The 24,673-nt window shown below is 46.3% G+C and overlaps 1 protein-coding gene and 1 long non-coding RNA gene across 3 annotated transcripts in view; one reads left to right on the top strand and one right to left on the bottom strand.

The window, feature by feature from the left end:
- LOC105448615 (frizzled-2) overlaps positions 1 to 24,673 on the bottom strand; it is an 82,000-nt gene that overhangs the window by 4,254 nt on the left and 53,073 nt on the right. The window contains exon 1 of one of the 2 annotated variants that reach the window (XM_011687285.1): positions 20,518 to 21,098. The exons of the other annotated variant lie outside the window; for it this stretch is intronic. The gene's annotated coding sequence lies outside the window, so the exon portion shown is untranslated. Of the gene's footprint in view, positions 1 to 20,517; positions 21,099 to 24,673 lie in introns of those variants that run through there. 2 annotated transcript variants of the gene reach the window in all.
- LOC105448614 lies at positions 1,095 to 3,419 on the top strand. The gene is made up of 2 exons (XR_974265.1): positions 1,095 to 1,245; positions 2,148 to 3,419. It is a non-coding gene; the product is annotated as an uncharacterized LOC105448614 (long non-coding RNA).

Below are 24,673 nucleotides of genomic sequence, written 5' to 3'. Positions count from 1 at the left end.
GAGGCCCGGCCGATGCCTCTCAATAGAGACGTATGCGCTTTTGATTTTCGCTTCGTTACGGAGTTCGCTTCGGAGCATCGTTGAACCCGTCAACGACGCATTATCGCGATCTCCCTTCGACACGATCTCCCCGGCCCGGCCCTCTCTGCCCGACAATATTATACAGTGAGAGAATGCGTCATTATATATGAATCGAAGCGCGCGCAGCGCGCGATTGCGCCGTAATGAACACGCGCGTCGATCATGTATAATCATCAAACGAGCGTGTCTATGCTTTTCATCCGTCGCATTTACGGCCTTCACGCGTATCTCGCGCGCGCCCAATCGTTATCTCGTCGTTTCATCTTAAAAATAACCCTACCTGATCGCTTTGGCGACGACGCTGGGAAAATTCCGCCTTTCGTCATCCATCTTTCATCGTCTTTTCATGTCTGCTTTTTTATTCTTAGAGGAGAATCGCGCGACCGATACCGCACGCGGTGATCGCGATATAATATATCGAAATGGAGCCTGCGGGCTTGCTGGCGTATATCGGCGGCCGATACGGGGAACTATTATACATAAAACTTATTCAACGAAACGAATATCCATTAATGTATTGCATAAAGCAGAGGTAATATGAGGGAGGTAGGAGGGACCCCGGCAATGAATCACTTTTAAAGCCTCGCCCCTGCTGCCATGGGATATGCGGGCTGCTGGCCAACGTTGTTTGGGTTACGATACACTCCTCTTTTATGGAAATTCGTGCTCTTTTTGCTCTCCCACGCTCTATCCTCGCTTCATAACTAGTTTCTGCGAATAGCACGCGCTTGCATAAGCGCAATCCATTTGCCGTCAGCGTCGCGCGACAGCTAATTAAAAGTTTATACATATTAATATTCCGCAAGTCCTTTCTGTACACTAAAAGTCATTTATTTGCCTTCGCTCTCGCTGGATTGATCGTCGCGAGAGGATGGGGTCGATCGCTACGTTTCGCTTTAGTGCCGCGGGTCGCGAGAAGAAAACGCGTCGCGATACGCGTGAAGAGGCGCGCTTCTCGCGTTAAAATAGCGATTTGTCCGCTGTCAATCCGTCTTCTTGAGACTTTCGATTTTCGCCGCGGCGAGGGAAGGTCGGGGTTACATCCGGGGCTCGTAAAAAGGGACAAGCAGCGCGAGGCGTAAGCGCGAGCACAGCAGCAGCAGCAGGCAGCAGCAGCAGCAGCTCGCCGTGATATCGCGCGTTTCTTCGCAAACGCTCGTAAAGGTACGTAAATCAAAACGCGCGACGAGATTTATGGTGAGGTATGGATAAGGTATGCGTTATGCTCCCCCTCGTTAGATGGTAAAACTGACGGCGGTCAGCCGGCGGTGTCGGGTTTTATATCAAATCGCGCGTCTCACGAGCATTAATCATGAATTCACCGTGTTCGCGCCCCTCGCCTCCGTCTCTCTCGCCGCGGAGCTAAGAAAAACAAGGAACGGCCCGCCGCGCCGCGGTCGCGCCGTCGAGATTCATCCGCTGTCTCTCGATGATCTTGCATCATCGTTCGAAAGTTCCCACTGTCGTTCGTAGAAATAACTCGTCGACAGATTTAGCTGTATATGCTAACTCCGCGATAAACACTGTCGCAATTAGCATCGCGCATAAATTCCACGTGTGTCGCCTATGAAATCTTCTCAATTATGCTAATTTCTTGATTTAACGAGTTATAAAAAATTTCGCTGTGACAGGATTAGCGTAAAGTTTCGATTTATCACAGGAAGAATGCCGGAGAACCCTGTGGCGACAATTTTCATTGCAAAGGAGACGCATATATAAGCTGTAATTAATTTCAGCTTCATTTTTATGCGCTATTCTATTTCAATTTTTAATTTAGCTCAAGAATCAATTTTAGAGAGAAAGAGATTATAAATATATAAATAATAAGTTTTAAAATAATGTATTATTAAAAACCTAATTCTAAATTATAAATCTTTGTATTAATTTTGTAGCATAATTTAATAAATCTATATATCAATGAAGCAAAACAAGTGAATGAGCTAATATCTCTTATAATAGCTACAAATGGATGATAAAGAAATAGTACATCTAAGCTCGTTTCTATTCTTATCTAGTATATTTTTCGCACAAGAATTTATTCTAATAACAATTTATGCATTCGCCAGATATCGCGCCACTCAAGAAGACTTCCGTCCGAGATATGGAGTAGCACGATTTCGGCGTGAAGCGAACAGAAGCGTTTGACGCACACAGCGCGTATACATCTCACGGGAAGTTAACTCCGCGTAGTTTACGTGCGCAGCAAGCTCCTTCTGGTATCTATCTTTCCCGACGAATCTGAACATCTAAACTTGGCCTTCGAGCTCTCCTTCTGGATGGAGTTTATTAACGGTGCAACGTGCAGAGAGCGTGCGCGAGAGTCGGAAAGGAAGAGAGAGAGAGAGAGAGAGAGAGAGAGAGAGAGAGAGAGAGAGCGAGCCTAAGTCGCGCGAAAGCACCGATAACCGGAACTATTTGTTAGAGCCCCCGGGTGTGTGATACGCACATTCGCGCCCGACAACATGTACTTCGGGGCCTTTATGCGAATATAAAGCACGCTTTCACGCATTTCGAACGCCACGTTCTGCCGCGTGCCGTAATATATAGGGTGTTTCGAGCTCTCGTCGCTTCGTAACGTATTACAGCGAACAAAATCAAAATCATAGAAATCCGATATAAAAAAAAAAATAAGAAGTTTATTGAAGTTACAAAATCTTGCTTTTTAAAACATACTTCACAATAAAATTAGAATTAATAGATTCTGTTGCGGTAATCTAATTAAAGATATCGCCACAGCATTTAATAGTAAAAATTCAAATTTGGTATGATATAAATTTTCATAAAGAGGGGGGGGCGATATGTAGCTGCGAGGAAAGGCGATGGAAGCTGTAATATTCCATATTTATTCTTGAGATGCGGGGAGGGATACACGTGTGGCGCGGCTTGTACACCTTTTTCACGCGGCGGGATTACGGGATACTCGGCAAACAGCCTGTGTCTCGGTAAAAAGTGCGGAAGATATTCTCAATATCGCGCGCTCGAGTCTTTGCGGCTGAAAAACAGTCTTTCTTCCCTTCGGGTATCCGCGCCTCCGCGCTATGCGAAACTGCGCTGTTACCCGAGTGGCGCAGCGATTCCCAGAATACACGCGTAAGATCGGATTTACCAAAGCCTGCGTGAAAGCGGCACGTTTGGTGTACGCGGTGCTCCGTTAAATTTTCGTCAAGCCGCGGATGTATTCTTTGATCAATTTGACGTCGGCTTTTCCGTTTCGCGACAGTTTAAACGAAAATGTAATTATTAACTTAATTATTCTTGAAAATTACGGGATCTTAAATTGTTCCAAGTTTTAGGGCCGTAAATAAATAACGAAGTGCCACTCTTCAGTCAGCTCCAAAGGGTCTTTTTATTTCAGCGGAATCTCCATTAAAATTTTATCGAGACGTTCAATGTAATCGAATATCGTTAGACTGAAAGTGTACCATTTCCCTCACAAAGTGTCTTTTTTTTTACTCGCGGTTAGCTATTTGTATGTGTAATTGCGCCGACGTGGCAAACTGCAAACGCGCGCTCTCGCGATCCATCACCTACCTCCATCATTTCCTCTATTTTCACCTCAACGCCGCCCGAAGCGCGATAAAGAATGTGTAACAACCGATGATGCATCGCTCGTTCAATCGGGGATACGGACGCTCGATAATCGCACCATCGAGTTACCACCGAGTCGCGTATATCCGCGCGCACACCGAGACACACGCGCGACGAACGTATCATTTGTCCAGGAGATGAAGTTCCGCCTGTAATCGTCGACACGGGCGCTTGTCGATTGCGCGCCAAGTGGATCTTGATATAACTATTTCCTGCCTCGAGTTTCCTCTAAGCCCTTTCTGCACACGTTCTGTCCGTTCTGTCCGATGTGAAACCGGAGGTGATCTTCCTCGCGAGCGCGCATGGAGCTCCGCGCGCTCATCGCGTTCCCAGCAATCATCGCGTTTAATACAGCGAGCAACAATGCGAGAACAAGCTTCTTTTCGCGCGAGCGAACCAACAACATTGGGCGTTGTCGTATCCTGCTCTGCTGTGATACGCGAGAGACTCCGCGACCGGAAAAGCCGACGCACTCGCCGGAGCGTTTTTGCCCGCGCGATCGAGAGCAAAAACTCATTTCAAACCGTAATTCGTAAAAAAAAAATTTCGCCAATAATGGAAATACATTTCAAAGTGTCTTATTATTTTCTATTGAAAATTCCGTGAAACGTAAAATGAGAAATTCTTCAACTTTAAAATTTCTAATCTTAACAACCTGAATAAATAGACGGGAAAAAAACTCAATTGTCAATGTATTATATAAATAAAAATTATCGGCTCAATGGCGTCTTTAAGCACGCATTACTGCGCGCGTATGGAGCGTTCGGAGCCCTCCTCAAGTAATAACGTTACAACATTTCTGCAAGGAGAATCCCAATTTGATACACAGGCTCGTAATAATCTCCCGCGGGGTCTAGTAAGCAAGATTGTCATGTCGGGATACCTTTTATCTCCCTATAAAACGACGCGAGGGCGCGCTCGTACACACACACCTCGCGGCCGCAAATACACGGGGCGGTACGTAGGTGCTATCGCGAGGTTGGCGGTAAACGCGATTCCTTTTGTTCCCCGCGCGTTTACAAGGCTGCGCACACCTATATAACCCGCGCGCCGTACGAGCGCGAGTAAACTGCGGCCGAGAAGGATCACTGATCTCGTCACGCCCCTTTCCCCCGTCGTTCCACGTCCCACCTTCCACCATCCTTTCCTCTTCGCTCACACCTTCCGCCTGTGTGTACGCGCGCTAATTAATCAGGGAATGAATTATGGATTCATGCGCTCGCCTAATTGGATCCGTCGCCCCACGGAGGCGCGAAGCGTTCGGTCCCAGAAAGCGTTGGCTCTCTTGCGATTCACCTTGATTCGCGATTGAAAAAGGGAGAGGGGAGGAGAGAGAGAGAGAGAGAGAAAGAAAATACATCGCGATAATCGGCGGCAGAAAATGCTCTGGCTGAATCGCGTACAGCTATCGATGCGTATCGCCATCGAAATGAGCTTATCAAATATATCGCGTACTTCCCAAAAGTTTGCATCGCGTTTGCCTCTTAATGAATTTTCGTTTGCACGTTATCGCCGTGAACTGTCGAGAGTTTTGTTTGTTTCGCAAATAAGAGGCGAAAAGAAAATTTCGTCTCCAAGAACTAGTAATGAGGCGGCTCTTTAATGTTACCTCGCTGATTACAGAATTCGGTCATCGCCTCGGTACAAATTAATTCCGCCAAAGCGAAAGCTGCGAGGTGTGAAGCGGAGCGATCTAGGTTCTTTGAGTTAGCCATCATGATCGTTTGATCGTTACCGAGAATATCGGGCACGTTAAACAGAAGACAGAAGTCGGTCACCACCCCCGATCCGACTGGGTGTACATTTTTCGTTAAAACCGCAACGATGTAGAAAATGTCAGCCGCGTCTCCCGCTCGCTATACATTCCCGAAACGTTCGATGGAAACGTTGATAAGGTATATTACCCGCTTTGTGTCGCGGCTGGACGGTCATACAGAAAAGCCCAGCTCACGGCTAACAGGAGGACGGAGCAGAAGAGATGTGAGAAGAGGCAGGGCGGTCCTGCAAGCCGTGGAAGATGAACGAGTCGTTGCCACGTTTACTATTTACTTTTCACGTGCGACGGGCAGCAAAAGCAACGACCATCCCGGCGCGTCTCGTCGCCGCGGAGAAGAAGCCAGCTGGAACCGGCCGAGCAGTTTTTCCTGGAGGAAGAGAGAGGAAGCCCTCTCGCTCCTCGACGAGAGCGCGAGCGAGACGGGAAGACTTTAAAACCGTAAATCATCGTCCTTACACGCCGCGCGGATGATGGCGCGTGTGGGGAAGCGAGAAAGCAAAGAGAAGCTCGGGGGGAAAAAAGGAGGAGATCGGGGAGATAAATGGGTAAACAGGTAGACGGATGCGTGGAGATAGGAATGGAGGGGTCAGAGAGATATCCGCTGCTCGTTATACGGCTGCCTTCGAATTCTAAAATTCGTATATCCAGGACGTCGTATCTATCTGACATATTGACCTCGAACAAAAATATTCCAATGAATCTTTCAAGATCTTTTACGATTATGCGAAACATTCGATTATGCGAGATCACGTAAGATTAACTGGCCGATTCGATCTTCGATCTTCGACGCATGTGAGATATCACGATAATTTGAATTTATCACGGTAGTCAAGATCTCTCTTTCTCTCTCTCTCTCTCTCTCTCTCTTTTAACTTTTTATCAACTCTAAATAATTCTAATAATTTTGAGAGTTTTGAGAATAAATTTTGCTTTTAATAAATTTTTTTAATTCTAGATTTTATATCAGAAACTTTACATTCAGCAATAAATATAGAGTCAGAATCTTAACGATTAGCTACAACTTGACGCAACAATATTTTTCAAGGCAATGAATATCTAAAATATACTGGGAATGCGCATTTGGCATCGCTGCATCTCGCGAAAAGTATATTCCGCAGTCAGTCCTTAATTAAGATCGCAGGAAAGTCCGATTTATGGCAAGGGCCCTTTATGAGTCCTCTTACCGCGTCGAGCGTAGATAAGCGACCGGCTTGGATCGCGTTTACAAGCATCTCGCGAGCGGCCTCGCGCCATTTAATTACTCGTAAGAATTAAATGGCGTGTCGTAAGTTGCCGGCGTGGGCTTAAGTGAAAATCCGAAGTCAAGGTAAAAGGAAAAACGGCAGCGTAATCGTATTATTCTCAAGGAAAATTGTATTAGGGACCGAGAGACTCGTGTTCCGCGCTGAAGCTGGTACTTGTTTCCGAACCTAGTTATCTGTTACGAATATCGCCTTTAATGACGGGCTGAGAGAAGCGCAGCTAAGGAACTTCTTATAACTGGTTTCCTGCAAGCGCGCTGCAACCCGGTGAAGATGTATCAAATTTATCGCTTGCGTTATTTAGTGCTTTGCGAGTTATTAACTACAGTTCTGTTGTATTTAACTTTAGACTACACGATTTCGCTTTATCTATCGATTTACAATTTAATAATGTAAATTTAACATCTTTTATGTTGTAGCTATGATTTAGTTACGTTATAGCTACGATTAATAATTTTGAATTTGATTTATTTTGTTTTGGTATCATAATAAAAAAAACTATATCTTCGATCTGTCTTTCGATTGCCTTTAATAACTATCTCTGCCAATATTTCATGCACTCAACCGTGACACGTGTACATTATTGTAATATATTTGCATATACATTATGTATTTCATATAAAACGAATGCCTACACTCGATGTCACCTCGTTTTGCTGTGCTGATTATTTCCCGCGCCTTAGAAAGTCGACGGCGCTGTGAGTGTGAATGCCAGTGCAAGCGCGTGGGAAGCGCTTTCCACGAGACAAATTGGCGACATTATCGCGACGGCTATCTAAGGAATCCGTGTGTTACGATGAGAATCTGACCGTTGCGAGAATTTTGCAAGCTCGATGAAAGATGAATTACACGTTGGTGTCTGTACCGAAATTTGCAAGTCCATAAGATTCACGGAAAGTAGTTTCCATAAAAAAATAAACTTCAACGTAAAAGGCGTATGCAATATTGCAATTAAGGCGGAATAAAATTACAATTAATTAAAAAAATAAATCACAATAATGAATGAGTACAGTACAGAATAATAATAATTATCGAGGTAATCAGACAACTAGCGGAGACGTGCGATCGAGTGATAAGCACCAAGCTGATCGCGATAACACCAACAAAAATAACCACGAAGGTGAAACGATAGCAAAATGTATTGAGTAAGCTGTTACGAGTATTACAGCTTCCTGGCAATCACGATTCCATAATTGAACCAGTCTATATCGTGTCTATCCTATCTGACTTTGCGTCAATATTGCGGGAAACCTACAGGAAGGTCAACAAAGTTAAGATACGGTTCGCTCGTTTGAGAGTGTTTGCTATTGAATCTGTTTGAATTTGAAAATCAATTTCCCAGTGGCATACGATTATTATTTTTACGCATCGACGAATGAGACTGTCCGAATTTAATGGCACTAAAACTCTTCAGTCTCTCCAATCTATTTTTTCGTTAGTGTGAAATGAAAAAATAATTAGGATAATTAAAGCCACGGTAAATAATAATGATTAAGCAATTAAGAATGTCAGCATTATTATTTAACGCTTCTCGGTCGATTCTGGAGGAATCCCTGGGCTAAATATTAAGTCACTCATGATAGTACCGAATTAATATAAAGCATCAAGTATACCAAAAAAACATTTATATCCCTGCCAGATTATTAATCACTTAGCGTCAAACATAATCTCTTTCCCAAGCTTGATTTGTTTAACATGAAGTATTGAGGTAAACGCGAGATGAGAATCCAGCGGGCACGTTTCACGCGATAAACGCGCGGTCGGAATGCGGGCCGAAGAATGGCGAGAATTTCTTCGTTCAGGATTCGCGCGCAGCTGGCTCCCGCGCAGCCGACGCCAATGCAAATCGCTACCGATGCATCACCGGAGCTGTCAACCGTTCGTTGCGTTCGCGATAAAGTTTCCCCCGCTCGTCGTTCGCTTCAACGGGCCCGAGGCCCGGGGAGAAACAGGTCGGGCACGACCGATACGCAACGCCCTGCCCGTTCGTCCCTGTCTAACGTGCCTAACGTGGAGCAAATCCAACGCGTTTACACGGATTATCTGCAAGTCGGCGAGATAAAGTGCATATAACGCGATGTCGACGCACGATAATATTTTTGAACGTCCTTCGCAAAATATTACTTCGAATTGGAAGATAAGATTAAAATCTTAAGAGGACAGTTCTCGGGACCTCTCTTTGACAGTTCTTTCAGATAAATCTGACCAAAGATGTGGCTAGACTGCAGCTTATGTGTTTACGATTTCGAACACACGAGAGAGGATGACAGAAATTATTTTATATACACTTCGTAAGAACTTAATCAGCTTTACAAAGTTAACGCAAACTTCAGCAAATCGATCACACGATTGCATTAAAAATATTAACTCGCATTTTTTAATGCTGCACATAGAATGATTTTTTCTGGTCGTCGAGAAATAAACAGAAGTTTCTCACACGTTGAAAGATTATCGTCGAGTTCAAGTGTCATTATTTAGAACGTCTACGAGTTTTAAAACGCGCTAAAATGTGATCCGCACATTTCTGGAAATTCTATCTAAAGAGATCACGCACCTGCGAACGTCGTAGAACGGTGTCGTTTAAAAAACGACTTGCTCAGACGAGACGGATAAGTACGTCATTATTTTCGCGTTTCCCTTAAGGAAATGGTGGCTTTTTCGCAGGGACAAGACGAGAACGAAAGAAGTTGCCATCGCGGCGGCGGCTGAGTTTCTCTGGATACCTGCCGGTATACGTATGCACGAGCGCGCACGCGATCGGAATTATTTGCACATTGCGTCGATCGAGAGACCGATCTCGGCCGATCGCGAACTCGCCCCGGCGAGGATTAATTAATCGCGGACAAAACGAAGACCCGCCGTCGAGAGCAGGCGCGCGTTGACCAATGGGGAGCCACCACGGCGAGATAGCTTCCTACATTACCGCTTCTTGTTCCGCGGCTTCCACGAGGAAACTAATTAAGACTCGGTTACGTTGTACACTCGCTCTCACGGAAGGCGTGTCGTCGATCAACATGGTGCGCGCTGTCTGTTACGTAGTAAATATGGTCTAGTTGAACGCAAACTGGAAATTTGGCGAAAACGCCGCGAATGCAGCTCTTCCTTAACGAGAAGAATAATTAGATAACGAACAGTTTTTATTTAAAAAAATCAAATACAATTTTTATTTTAAAAAAATCTATACGCTAAAAAAAGTTCGTCTGTAGAAAATTTGTGATCGTACACTTTTCGCATAAAAATGCAAGACAGAATCTTCGTAATTCCGTAAAAACGTGAATATTTCATTGCGTCCATCCACTTTTTTTTCTCGACGGGAGAAACATAATTTATAAGATGTCCCGGGGGAAAATGTACGCCTGATTAAACTTTCGGCAACAAGGAAAAAAAAAAGAAAAAAAGAAACCGCGCGCGAGACGACAAGAAATCTTATGGCGCAACCACGACGACGTTCCACGTCGTCGGAACTCGGTCGATAGTCACACCACCATCAGCGTAGCGTAACCACCACCTCCACCGCCGGCATTACCACCGCCGACGTGCCACCCACCCATCGTAGGGTTCACCCTTGAAAGAGCTTTCCAAGGGTGGTGTTGCTATCGACCCAACCTCGCCTCCCGCGAGAGCTGTATGCTAAATTTTCAGAATCAATGTAACCAGCTTCGAACACGGTAGTAATCTAAACTATGATTATTCGAAAAATATATACATATTCCCACTCTCGATGACGCTGATTACGCTACTCGAAAAATCTGCGCATATCTCGCAAACGATTATTACGAAAGGCATTCATTGCGCCGAGAGAATGTATCGATGTGTAAATAACATTTGCTATTTTAAAATACACAAATGAATTTATATGAATTTCTGTACGCGTAAATTTCAGTGCCACATTCTCTATGCTTGGAACGGAATATAATTGAATAAAGTAAACATTTATTTTATATCTTAAGCACGCGAGCAGTATTTATAAAAAATTTGTGCTATAACTTAGAATTATAGATTATGTCATGCAGATGCAATGATTTAATTTGTACCTACGATCGTCTATCATTAAACCTATATTTCTGCGTACGTTCAGTATGCGCATTGTACCCGATCTATCCATTTCCTGTCTTTATAGTAGCGAAAAGAAAGGATCTTGATTTTAATAGCGTAGCGTCGTTAAAGTGTTTCCTAAAGCTGCAATTTTGAAAATTAGCTCGCGGGGAGGTTATTACACAATATTCTATTACCATGTATTACACGCCCTAAAATACAGGTTGCCGGGAAAAATCTCGCGCGACAAAATCGCGTCTGCCCATGCATTACGCGTCTCGACGGAACAACAAAGTTACGATTTCATGGCACGCGATCAAACTTCTTCGTCATCTTTCTTTTTCTGCGGTTCCCGTGCGATTCGTAAATGGTCATATAAAATAGTTTCCCATATGTGTACACACAAAGAGATTTCTTTTGAAGACAACAGCGTACAACAATTATTATATTTTCCTACTAAATTCCGGAGAATAAAAACATTTTCTTTATACGAACGCATTCTTTTTTATATTTTATCTGCGATCGCAACGTCAGATAAACGTAGCAGCACATCCTGCATGCTTTTATTCCATCCCTTACGTACGGTTGCTATTGTTGCATTGGTAATATTGTATTTTTATTCCTTTTCTGAGCATTTTATATTTATATCTCCCGATCCTCGCTCTCTGGCGTCCGTACACTGTTTCTTGCTCCTCTCAGTAAATCAGACAGCCCGCGGCGTGAGAGATGACACTTTGTTCCTTTATTCGTGAGGCGCGCCGTTTCGTGGAACGGTGTGCGAGTCGCAGATTCCCGAACGAAGAATCACACACACAATCGGGGGATCTCGCGGCGATCCACGGGGGTCCCATGACCTCCCGAGAAGGGGACCTTCGATGCAGATTCCTGCGCGGTAGCCCCGCGGAGAGGAGGTGGCGGAATCGAGAAGGTATATGCGACACTGACAACGGACGAGGCGAAGGAGATCGAAAAGAAACGATGGGCTAAGTGATTCCCTCCCTTCGTTTCCTCGGGCGTCAAGTGACACGACGAACGAGAGGCGATCGGCATTCTTTCTTCCCTCGCTTCTTTTCGGTCGTCAGATACTATTCGCGATTCTGCGAAAACGACCCACACGCGCATTAGCGAAACGTACGAATTACGCTCAATTAGGTTGGTAAGCGGTAGCCTTTCTCCCACGTGGGCTCTCATTTTGCGGCGTAGGAAATGCGGAGGTGGTGCCATGCGGAAATCGCGACAGCGAGGGCGGGCGCCACGGGGCTGATTGCACCTACGCGGAGATTGCTGTTAAAACCTGGATTATCTTAATTTATATATGTAAGCCTTTTGTGCTCGTAAATGCTCACACGTATTCAGCGCCGTAGATTACTTTGATAAAATTATATTTAATAACAATGCAAGTTAACCAAGAATTAATATTTGCACGTGTGAAACGCTGAATCAATTTAATAATTAATACATATACATGTTTGTAATGCAACAATGTTTTTTACTGATTATCCACCGTTTAATTTGCGTTGGGAAATTCCATTTATTTCCGTTATAAATACCATTTATTGAAACAATCAAGCATACGCAGACTAATTTGAAAGTGTTGTGAAAGAGTCCGCTGAGCGAAAAAAAAAGGGATTACTTTCTCCATCCACACGTGTGTATACTGTTTACACTAGCCGGATGCGAAAGAAGTTAACGATTGCATTAGCGCGTGTTTGCGTTCTCGATTTGGTGAATCCGTGCGGTCGGTCGACCTCGGGCGTCTGAAACTTTTTTCCACGTGTTACGGGCTAATAGTGTAATGTAGAGAGGCATGGCGAATCGCTAACCAGCAGTTAGCTCGACCAAACTGCAGTCGGTGTAACTGATTTGTACCAGCCGAACGAGGAGACTCCCATGCGCGGTTTCCCTCGACATTGTCTCGCTCTCCGCGTTGGCGCTTTGCAAAGGTAAACAAAGCCTGCGGGCTGTGCTCCGAATCGACGATAAATCCTTCCTAATGGCGCTTTCTTCCGGTCAACGCGACAAGGCGTGCGAGATCACGTTTCCCCAGTGCACGCCGGAAAAAGACACGCGAGATGATTCGTCGTCCTCCCCCTCCCTCATCCTTCTCTCCTCCGGCTCGCCCAGTTTAAACGAGATGAGGAATCGCGGAGCGGCAATAATCCGGCCGCTATACGATAACGCGGACCGATTTAACGACGATGTAATTGTTATACGTGAAAATCCAGAAAATCGCGTTTAGAGCGCGAGATTAACGGCGGAACGAAGGAACAAGAAGCGTACGCCGTCGTCGATGCGTGTGGCTCGTTTTCGCGCAGCGATTATCGGAAAATAGTACATTTAATATAAAACCGGTTCGCATCTCTTTCTCTCTCTCGCCGGAAGTTTTATTATTAAAATCATGTCTTCTCAGTGATCTCTGATATCGCGGTACTCGTAAAACATGTAGTCTGTCGTTTTTCCTAATTGCTGCGTAAGAACATATATCTTTTCATATTTTGTGTTGTTATTTTTAAATAATTTTGAAACTTTCGACTATATTTCATTGTGCATTAAACATATGTTGTTACTACAGACGGAAATATTCAGCTTATTTCTGAGAATACTAGCGGAACAAAGAGCGGACATAATATATAGATAGATGGTTTGATTTAATATAAGCATAATAAAATGTAAAAACAAGACGGGTATTTATCTGCATCCTGCCTATTTATCAACTACCAGACTATACATATTACACAGTTAAGGATAAACTTAATGCATTTGTAAAGAAAATTATAAAAAAAATACATATAAAACTATAAATAAAGATAACAAAAAGTATCTATTATAAAATAATGCAATGATAGAGGAGAGAAAAGAGAGACAAAAAAATCCCATCATTATCCTATTATAACTGTACATAGAATGACTGCAATGTTCTATACCACAACGAGCGGTTTATCGTGAAGATTCGATCCTCCACCGTAACCTGTAGTTAGTGAATAAGTAATGTTGCAGCGAGGATGCACCCGCACGCGCGAGTGAACGCACGCACGCACGCACGTACGCACACACGTACCGCGGTTTCACCTGCCCCTGACGCGAGGAGGAACACGAGACAAAGGGAGGGTGTCGCTTTCGCTCCTTCTCGCGTATTCTCGTTTCTCCGTTTATACCGTGACGAACAGCCGCGGAGAACCGTGCGGACGGAGGTAGGGAGAGAAGGGGGGGCAGGCAGTTGGTTCGGAAGTGGGCTCGGCGTGCGCGGATTCTCTCGTAAAACCGCCCGCGAGGGAAACAGCAGCACGGCGGTAACTCCCGTGGAGAGGGAGTGAGGGGAGGGCGAAAAAATCCAACGGAGCGGGACTACGCTCGTTGAGCTTTTCCGCGAAACAACAGAAACGGAAACACCGTGGCGGACGCGCGTAATGCGCGAAAATAATTACGTTTAACCTCTGCTCACGGCTGTGCGCGTCGTCGACAGAAAAATCCGCGTCTGTTACGCGAACGTTGGCGAACGTCGTGAAAAATGTTGGGGAAAGAAAGCTCAAAGCAGAGAGATTGCATTCTCCCGAAATTGCGACTCCCGAGTCACGACACGTACCCATGTCGTGTCGGGATGCTTCGTGGATTCTGTTTGATGAGACGTTGCGATGTTCTGATTGTTCCTCGACCGTATTTTACCGATCTTATCCGAAGATGTACGTGCAGAAATTTCGCGGTGAAAAGATATCGTAGAAGAACGGGATTGAAGAAGTGTTAACAGATTGTAAGACCACACGGCTGACGAATCATAGGTTCTCAAATATTGGATTTGACAGAGGATGTTATCTCCGCTATCGCTACTCCGCGCTCTTATCGGTAAATCCATATTGTCGTTGAGCCTCTAAAGCACACAGAATTTTATAGATGTGTATAAGAAATATATTATATCCTCTCACTTTTTCTCTCTTTTCTACATGTATTTCTCGCATTAAATCTAAAGATTTTTCATAGACGATTATAATGCTATAACATGAATCATACCGCAAGTACAAATGCAAATGCATTACCGCATAGCTGATCGAGAATAACGCAACGAGAATGACGAAACGATAAAGTCACCACAAAAGGCACAATACAGCATTATAACACGTATGTTATAGACGTACATTATCGTTTTTGTGGTGTCTTTCATTGCTAATTTTTCCAATAATTAAATTTGCAGGGAGGTTTTTCATTTAGCAGAGAAATATAATTAACATAAAAGCTGAATTGTTAAAATATCAAATAACATAATTTTATGTTTCTCTGTTATATGATGTATATTTTAGAATAAATTTTATTATAGTACTCGTCAAAGCATATTTCAACGAGCCACTTCGATAAATTACCAGATCGCAATCAGAAAAATGCGAATTCGATGTTGCCCGCGGACATGCAACCTGTACCGACGTTTCTATCATCCGTAAACGAAACGGACCAAGTTTCACCGTAAATAATAATGCTCTTCGAGAACGCAAAAATACGACAATGGCGTCTCTTTTCCTAATGCTTCTCTCATCCAGATTGCCAGACTGCGAGATATAACAGAGAGAGCCACAAACTTTTGTCGAGCAGTCGAACAAAAAGCAAGGAGTACGCGAGTCGACGGCGCAGGTTTAAGCGTTCTCCGCGCACCTCCTCCTCCCCTTCCGCTCTCTCCCTCTTTCTCTCTCCACCGCTCTCCTCCTCTCGCCGAACTCTGTAAACATTTTCTTTCTTTCATCAAGCCCCCTTCTTTTCACAGCTCCGGATCGCCTCCGTCATTCATAGATTTTTTTAGGCGCGGTGCCCCGACTCTCTCGAGCGCGTCAAAAAGCCACTGGAGCCTCCGCGAATCCATTTGCAAAACGGATGGACGCGTCCTCCAACATCGCGGGGGCCGCGCGTCGAGTGTGCCAGAGTACACTTTTGACAAAGCGAACAAAGCGAGGCGGGCGAAATGTATTCTCGCTCGCCACACCGAGAGAGATCCGCGCGTTCCTCTCGCGGAACGTACGTACGTTTCGTGCGCTCTCGATCGATCGCGCCGTCGGAAACCGAGGGTGAAATTAACGTGCACGAAGTACAAGAACGTGTCAATCTTAAATGTACAAATACTTCACCGCAAGTAAAATTGTATAAAATAATTATAACCAATATACGTCTCACACGGGGATAAATACAAGGAAATCTAATTTAAACAAAGTTAAAAACAAAATGAGACGAATCTTTGCTTAACAATCAAGCAAAGGACATTTAATTGTCTAACCCGAGATGTAGAAACAATTTGGAAATAAAGGAGGTGGCGCAAAAACGCGGCGTGGAGGCAATCCCTCTGATCTCGTTAATGATTTATGGCCTCTTCCAACGGGAGCGCTAGTCTATAAAATCGCTCTATGCGGCTTAACGCGTTGTCGCCCTAAAGCCAACCCCCTCCCGTTCCCGAAGTGCCCCATAAAGTAATCGCGGTGCCGGGCGGCAAATTGTATCGCTTTTCGATGTTAAACGCTCGGCACGCTCGACCTGCTTTTCATCCGCTTATCCGAAGCCGGCGCGCGTTCGCGACATAATTCACCTTCTCTCGCCGGCATTCGGAACGAGTCAATTATAGCGCGTTCTAATTGCACCGGCTATGTGGCAGTCTCTCGCCCGGGAGAGAGTAGTAAAAGGACCCGAACGGGGAATGTCCAAAAGGATCGCGAGAGAGAGAGAGAGAGAGAGAGAGAGAATCGCCCGCTCGTAGACGTCTTCCACCTGCGCGCGGGACGATATATCACTACACAAACGAGAGAGAACTTGGGGCCTTTTTATTGCCTTGCCAGGCGACGATCGCGGCGCGCACGGACAAAACGAGCCCGCGGTAATTATTGCCGTCCATAAGTGTTGCCGCTCTCCCGCGAGGCTTTCAATCTTATCCTTAACGGAAGCTGCTTCATTTCTTCCTCGTTTTAACCTTTAATGACGAACGTAAAATACGTAATAATCAGTGGATTATTGCGCAACATTTTATATTTTCTCTCCATGACCTTTTTTTCTCATAGAATAAATGAAATCTACCGATAATCTGTCTATAGGGAGCCTCATTTATTCTCTCACCGTTTCACTGTTTCAAGATTTTTGTCTGCGCACTCAATGCTACACGTGGATTTTAACGAGTTCCGCATGACTCGGAGTATCTACATTGTGAAATTGCACGACTCCGGTCGAGGATTAAACTCGCGACTTCGCGTAACGAAACAGTCAAGAGTCACGCGAGAGCTTCGGGAAACGATAAGATAACATCGCCCCAACAACGATCGGGGCGATTGTCCTAAACGCGGCCAAGAATATTCGAGGATTTTCCGTTATGGCGATGCGGAATTCTATCGAGGGTTTTGTGGAAAACTCCAACGAAAGTTTTATGACAGTATAAGCAGCGATATGGTCGGAATATCGATACCTCTACTTCAATATTCCGATACTTTAGGAATGTTCTGATATTTTGAAAGTATAATCTATCAATATTGTAGCGAGAGGGAGAGAGAAAGAGGGGGGGGGGGAAAGACAGAGGGAATCTTAATATCGAATATATACGAAGATGCATGACAAAAGAGAACAGCAGTCTGTTTTCTTTCAAGCGAAATATAAATTATTAATGCTGCAAACAATCATCCTCAAGTATCTTCGAATCTGCTTTTATTATTACAATATCTCTCATCTTACGTTAGAATTCTTTCTCTGGAAGACTTAATTTAAGAAGCAATTTTATGATAAGCACCGATGTTAGAAGATATTGATGTTTATCTTATGCACATGTATATGTATGCAGGTATATGTACACAATATTCTTTCGATATTCATAACGATCTCGATCTTCGTCTTGATGTATTCATGTGAGGCGAGGCGAACGGAATTAACAACGTCGACGCGCGGCTACCCGGTGCAGTGGTGGAAGATTTGCGATGCAAATATGTACAATATATCCGCGGCGAGCGTAATTAGGCGTTACGACGCCGCCGTTGCAGGTCGGCGGCTTCTTTTCGGCTCCCTACGACGAAACGTACAGAGAGCAGCGCCGCGCCGGCCGTCGCCCTTATCGTCGGTTGTAAATATCCGATTCATCCGCTGGGAAAATTAAGGCGTGATAAAGCTTCTCACAGCGCTATCGCGCACCGAATCTCTGAGCCGGCGCGGAGGGTATAAGGCGAACGCGAATACCTAATCGCGAACGCGAAAAATACGCGCGGGCCGCGCCGCTCGTAAATAGCCTGCATGCGTGCGCGCGTGCGTGCGTGCGTGTGTACGCGGCGCAAATTTAACGCGAGCGCCGCGCCGGTGGTATATACACGCCGGAAGCTACGCGCGATAGTCATAAAAAGCTTGACAGATAAACGTCGGATGCGGTTTCGCGGCGCTTCTTTTCTCCCTCCGCGCGTTGGTCGGTTGGGATCGCGTCCCCGCGGGGACGTGGGTGCGCGCGCGCGCCCGAACGCCAAACAAGCGCTACACTACGCTCTGTCATTCGACTTTTTCTCGTGATTCACATCCGCGTCCAGCGTGTATCCGTCGCGCTTTCGACGAATTCGAAATCGCGCGGATACGCCCCAACGGACTAATGTCCGTTCGTCGCCGCTTTCTCATCGGCGCGAGCCCTAAAGCCCAAGGACGACGCGCTCCGCGCGCGTATTGTCGTCATGGCATTTATGGTAATACACGCGTTATGCGGCAATCCTACGGCATCTCGTTCGCGTGTGTGTGTATTGTGACACGTCGACGACACGGTGAGAGAGCGATTGTGGTCTCCTTTTAAAAATTCAGTACGTGCATGCGCTTTTGTCTCCAGCTAATAATTCAAAGTGCCTCTCCAAAATCAGCATGTGCCTTTTGAAAAAGAAATAGCACTTTAAAGCTGGTGAGTTTTGAAAAGAAAACTCACAATTAACACGTTGTTGTCACAGCAGTTGTTGGCCGACACCTGACTTTTCAGTAATGGTCAGTATCGACCGATGCTATTCAAAACTTTTCAAACCACGTTTAGGTAGGTAATAAGTGCTATACAATAAAAAATTTTGAATGACGTGTACATTTTTGCAAAAAAAAAAATGAGTCACTGTAACACTACAGTGGTCCATTTTCGGGGGAATAAGATAGAATAATAATGTAAAGCAAAAAGTGCGCTACAGCGCATTTAACAATTAATAATTTCTATTTTTAATCATATTGCACAATATATGTTTGCGATAAAATAAAAATTCTACTGTGGCGTACAAAAAACTCGCTGGACAAGCAACGTGTTAAAAAAATTTTCTCGGCTTTTCAGAACTCCAAAATTATGTTTCGAAAATTATATTAACAAATTGGCGAAAAATTACGCAATAAATACATCATACCGATATACTTCACATACTTCACGCTAATTGTGAAATACGCTCTTGTACATCAAGGTTCTTTAAGGTTCTAGTGTTTCGTGCATGTAATATTATCGTGCGTGTAATATTATCTATGCAATGTATGCGTTTCGCTGATATGAACTTCCATGTGGACTCCAAGACGCCTATACCAACCACCAAAGCGCAACAGCACAGATTCGTACAGTCAACCGGGATATTAAGCAAATAAGCATCCGCCATCCCGCGGGATAACAATGATTGCACTGTATTAAGCACTCCCGGTGTGTACATATCCGATAAATCATAATGCGTCTAGCCGCGAATCGTGGGCGCATCCTGTCTGCGAATTTATTCTCAGCTCGAGAGCGTATTAAGAAATTTCAGTTTGAAAATATTCGTCGCGCGTGAATACAGTCGTTAAACCATACATGTCACGAGGAAGGAAATTCCATTGTTTGTTGTTAGAGATTAGTATTTTTTTCTTTTTAATTAATGTTTTCGCTAGGAATAAGTATTTTTTTCGTTAGTATTTTTGTAAGGGTTAAGAGCCGCGATTTCACCATCTCTCATAAAGGATCGGACTTTCTCAAAACGGTCCAGTCAACTTTCGACAGCCACTTACTTATCTATCTAGTAAGTTTCTCCGCTTGGCCTTCGATAGCCAAGTCGGAGCGTTATTTCGTACGGCGCACCGAAACATCCGCCGATCATCAATTTTTCACGTCGCGTTCGAAATAGCGGCGGATCGCTCAATTTTTCAGAATTAATCCGTCTGAGTGAAGGTTATCGAACTTGCAGGTTCGCGCGGCTCCGTTTCGCGAGGGGGGGGGAGGGGGGGATTTATTTAATGGGAACATAGATCCTCACGTGCGCGCGGCTTTCAGCTGTGACGACTTTCCGTCGGCGTGAATTTGCATAGGGAGAACGGCGGAGAGTAGAATGGTGGAGAGCAGAATCGCAATCAAGATCCGTCGTCCGAGCCGAACCCGGAGAAACAACGCGTTACGTCTCTTTCCCTCCCTTTCTCTCTCTCTTTCTCTTTCTCTCCCGCGCGGGGAGTCCGCCTTCGCGCGAGGAGCAGCGTGCGGCAACCGGCAACGTGGAGGATGAGGACAGGAGGCCCGTGGAATATATGCTGCGCCGCTCGTTGAATGCTCGTTTGCAGCATTCGCAGAGGGACCGGACAGAGAGAAACGGAAAAGAGTCAAAGGGGGAGAGAGGAGAAAGCCTCGTTCGAACGGGACGGGCTGGAGGAAGAAGTACGCGGAGAGCACGGGAGAGAGAGAGGAAGATGCGAGAGAAAGAGAGAGAGAGAGAGAGAGAGAGGGTTCGGCGTTCGGCGGGCCGGTGAGGCGGCTCGGTCAATGAAGGATCGTGCGCGGCTATCGAGCAACCCTTCTCGAAAACAAAGCCGGATTCTCACCTTGATTTATCGCTCACTCCCGCTGTGCTCCGCTCCGCTTATAACCGAGCAGTCGCAGCCCGCCGCGCCTGGTAGCTGCTCTCGCAACCCCGGCGAGAATTAATCCATTGTCCCTCGGTGTCCTGATAAAAACGGCCGGCGCTCGAGATTTTCTAGCACGCTGAATAAAACACGCTCAGTTCACGACGATAGAAGAAACCAGTTCGTCGTCGGTAGTCACTTCGCCGTGCTGCCGGAGGACAGAGGCGCGCGCGCGCGCGCGGTACACACGATACGAGCGAGCGATCGGGAACAACACTACGTCGGATCCGTAAACATCAGGCGGCGTTATACACGCGCGCGCACATGGAGCGGCTGGGCGTGTTGGTATGTACTCCGAATCGCGCTCACGCACGCAGGCACAACCGGCGGATTTCTCCAAAATATTTTGTTGTGCTTGGAGCAAAGCGATGCGCGCGCTCGCTCGCTCGCTCGCTCGCGGAATGACGGAAAACACGACACGGAGAGAGAAAAGAGGAACGCGCGCGCGGCCCGCGGGGGAAAAACGTGCGCCGCGACCCTACCACGACGACGGACACGGACTCACTGACTCCGAGAGTCCGAGGCGACGCGAACCCGAGCGAGGAGACACGAGCGAGTAGCTGCGGAGTCGGCGACGAAGTCAAAACGATCGCCGCCGGCTGCGGCGGGAGAGAGAGAGAGAGAAAACGTACAGCGTACAGCGGTGAGCGGACGACGTGGAAGGGAGGCGATACAGAGCGGGCGCGATCGGAGTTCTCGTGCGTTTCCGTCGGTTCTCGGCCGCGGGCCGCGGCGGCTACCGGCCCCTCGGTTCCCCCTACCAGCAGCCTTCTGGCTGGTATAGTATACGCTAGCGAACCGTGCAGCGTCATGCATCTCTCGTCCCTCGCTCGCTGCCTGCGCCACAGCCTCGACTCCGGCACTGTTTAGCCATGCACGCGCGCGTATGTATGTGAACGATACGCATATATACATGCATACTCGCGCGAGGAGCCGCGCGGCGGCGTCGCATCTCGGCGTGTGGTGCTGGGGTTCGGCGTGCACACCTGTGTGCACATACACGAGCGCGCGCGCACACGATGCGGAACGCGCGATGCATCCATCCTCCCCCGGTGCATCGCCGCGCCGGGCCGGGGCCACACACCACACGCGCGCGGTGACGTCACACGTGGCTGGACGCCGTGTGGCGTGGATAACGAGAGACGGTCGGCAGGATCCCTCCCTCCCTCTCTCTTTCTCTCTCCCTCCCTCCCTCTTTCTTTCCCTCTGCCTGCTTGCCTTTCTGCTCCGGGTCTTCGGGATTCACGACCACTTATTATCGGTCCGCGGTTCTCTCCTCTTTCTTCCTCCTTCTCTCTCGCTTTCTCTCTCTCTCATCTCCTTTCCAAGCCGAGCGACTTACTGCTTTCTTTTCGGGCTGGTTACGAGCGGCGAGACGCGGTCATCCCCTCGGCTCGTAGGTGGATTCGCTCTCGCGTGGTATTAACGACGTCTCGCGTAGGTACGGTCACGACCGGTTCCGAGGAGGAACCTACCTACCTCCTCGTATCGAGATCGGGACTCGAGGACACGAGGCGGGCGAGTTCGACGATCCCGGGGTCCGCGTGCGCGGGTCGTACGCGATAAACTTTCCAATTCGCGTGTCGCTGCCGGCAAACGATGCCTACCTACCTACCTACCTACCGGTGTCGCCGCAGCACGACGGCAAATATCGCCGATAAGGACGTCTGCAAAAACGGCGGCGATTAAAAAACGGCCGACTATGTCGGGAGGAGGCGAATTATTAATAAGTAACACCATCGCCATCGCCGTCGTCGTCGTCGTCGTCGTCGTCATCTAGAACACCTGCGAGATACGAAGCCGCTTAAGCGCCGCGCGAAGCTTTTTGTCGCAGGATCCCGGCTAAAAATACCGTCGGCCTTCGTTTTTTCTGCCTGACTGCTCGCCATTCCGTTCGTTATCGCGTTCGAGAGTGACGCCGATGTAAAATGGAGCCGTCCAGCATCATTGCGCAGAAAGATGAAGAAAGAAAGAAAGAGAGAACGAGAGAGTATCGCGTAACTGTCTGCCACCGAATTTTATGCGCTTTCGTGAACGTCACGTTGCGCCCACGGTATGGACGTTTGTGGCAGACACGCGTGCGAAAAATTAAGCGTGCGAAGAGATGTCGTTTATGTGTTTCGAAAGAAAAAAGAAAGAACTGGTAACTGGCATGTTTATTACGGCCGTAAACTTGCGTACAATATGTGAGAAGCCGAATATTATATTGTACGTCGGACTTTTTTTGTATAACTTCAAATTTTGTAATATATGTGTTCCGGATCTCTTTTATGCGAGGCATCCACAATGTAGATGACGGGTATAACAATACTCAATTACAAAAATAGGGAGTACTATAGTGTTTATATACTAGTGTTTTATATGCCGGTTTATTTTAATTTTAATTAATGTGCGAAGAGGACATAATATTAAAAAAAAAAAAGAAAAGACGCAGAACAAGCGTTGTATATGGAAAGCATTAAATACTTTCCTACATAAAAATCAGTTTCGAACACGTCAAAGAACTTAAAGCTGCGCATATTTGCGACAGCATATCTTGCATCATGCCAATAGCAATAGTCTCTCACAGATTCATTCAAGCTAAACATTCGTTCCGACGCTCTCAATGTCAAACGAATTCCGCATCATATCGCGATCCAACGTCAATCCCTCGGAAACCTTTCTCCATCGCTCCGCGCCCAGACGTCACTGTCGATACGCTTCGTCGCGGGTACATGTACACGTCGTCGGCTTCCTTTCAGGCGACGGTAATATCCTCCGTAGTCGTCGTAGTGGCCGATATTCGCGACGAGAGGACACAAGACCCTGAGGGCCATCTCGGGCTTTTTCCCTCCCGCTGGCTGAGGAAATGACAAGGGGGAGGTTTTGGGTTGGCGATTTCTCTTCAAACAGCGTTCGCCCGTTCGGCCTCTCCGCGCGTCTGCATCTCGACGGCAAAGGAATGGGCCGACGACGACGAGGCGACGACGGTACGGTTCGGGACAGGTTCCGATTACCATTTCGCGAGGCTTCAGACGTAGAGTCTAGAGTCTAGACGCTATACTCTCGACCGGACGGCGAATGTAATTCCCCGTACGAGCCAGGTGGTCCGTGGCAATCTCTCTCTCGGCTAGTAATCGGATCGAGAGGGTAAGAATGAGGCATGCAGCGAGGGGGAGAGGGCGGGCGGGAGGGGGATGGCTCGACGGGAGTTTAAAGGTCAAAAGACGAATGGCGATTCGAGGCCGCGCGAATTCCTTTCCGCGAGTTTGCACGCGGTCGCGCACTGCAGCTTATAGATCTAATTTCACAACGAGCTGCACTAATATACGACCGTCAAGCAAGATACGGCACGAAGTGCGGTACGGATTTGCTTCTCGTGGTACCGGATGATGATCTCTAACGCGCATAAAGTCCGTTTCAGGTTCGCTAATCGCGTTACGAGTACCGCTGCAGCCTAACGAATAATAGACTGTTTCGCTAACGCGATTTATCAGTGCGTTGCAACCTAACAAATAATAGACTGTTTTGCTAACGCGATTTATCAGAACGCGCTATTTGCGAGAGTGATTTACAAGCGGCGGAGGTATAATTTCTCTAACAATAAGGGGTGATAAGCATGCGTCGCGCGTAGTACGAACGATAACATTTACGCGAATCTATTTTGCCTTTTCAATTTATTGCTCTCATAACTGTCGCACTTTAATCGTTCTATTGTTACAGGAAAAGTTATAAACAGTGCCGAGATCTCTATGTCATCGTATTTCATTTTTATTACAATTCTTCTCGATAACAAAAAATATTTTCCAAAGTAATTTCATAATATTTTCCCTTTCATAATACAAGAGTTATTGCTCGATATTGCTATTTGGAAAAGTTTGATAAGGAAATCCGATAAAGAAAGTATCGATGTATGTATATATGCTGCCGTTTCGCTAAATCTGGCGAATGTTTCCTAGACGCGATAGAGACGGTGCCGTACAATGTTTGGCAAGACGAAGTTTTCCGAAGGAGTGCAGTGCAGCAGATACTCAATACCGCCGAGACGCATAGAGGTGAGGGGGACATATATGTGTGTATATATATATATATCTAT

Source organism: Wasmannia auropunctata, unplaced genomic scaffold (assembly GCF_000956235.1).
Source record: "Wasmannia auropunctata unplaced genomic scaffold, wasmannia.A_1.0 LD336083.1, whole genome shotgun sequence".
NCBI lineage: Eukaryota > Metazoa > Arthropoda > Insecta > Hymenoptera > Formicidae > Wasmannia > Wasmannia auropunctata.
Note: the sequence above shows the minus strand (reverse complement) of the source record. Positions and strands in the feature narration are given on the sequence as shown.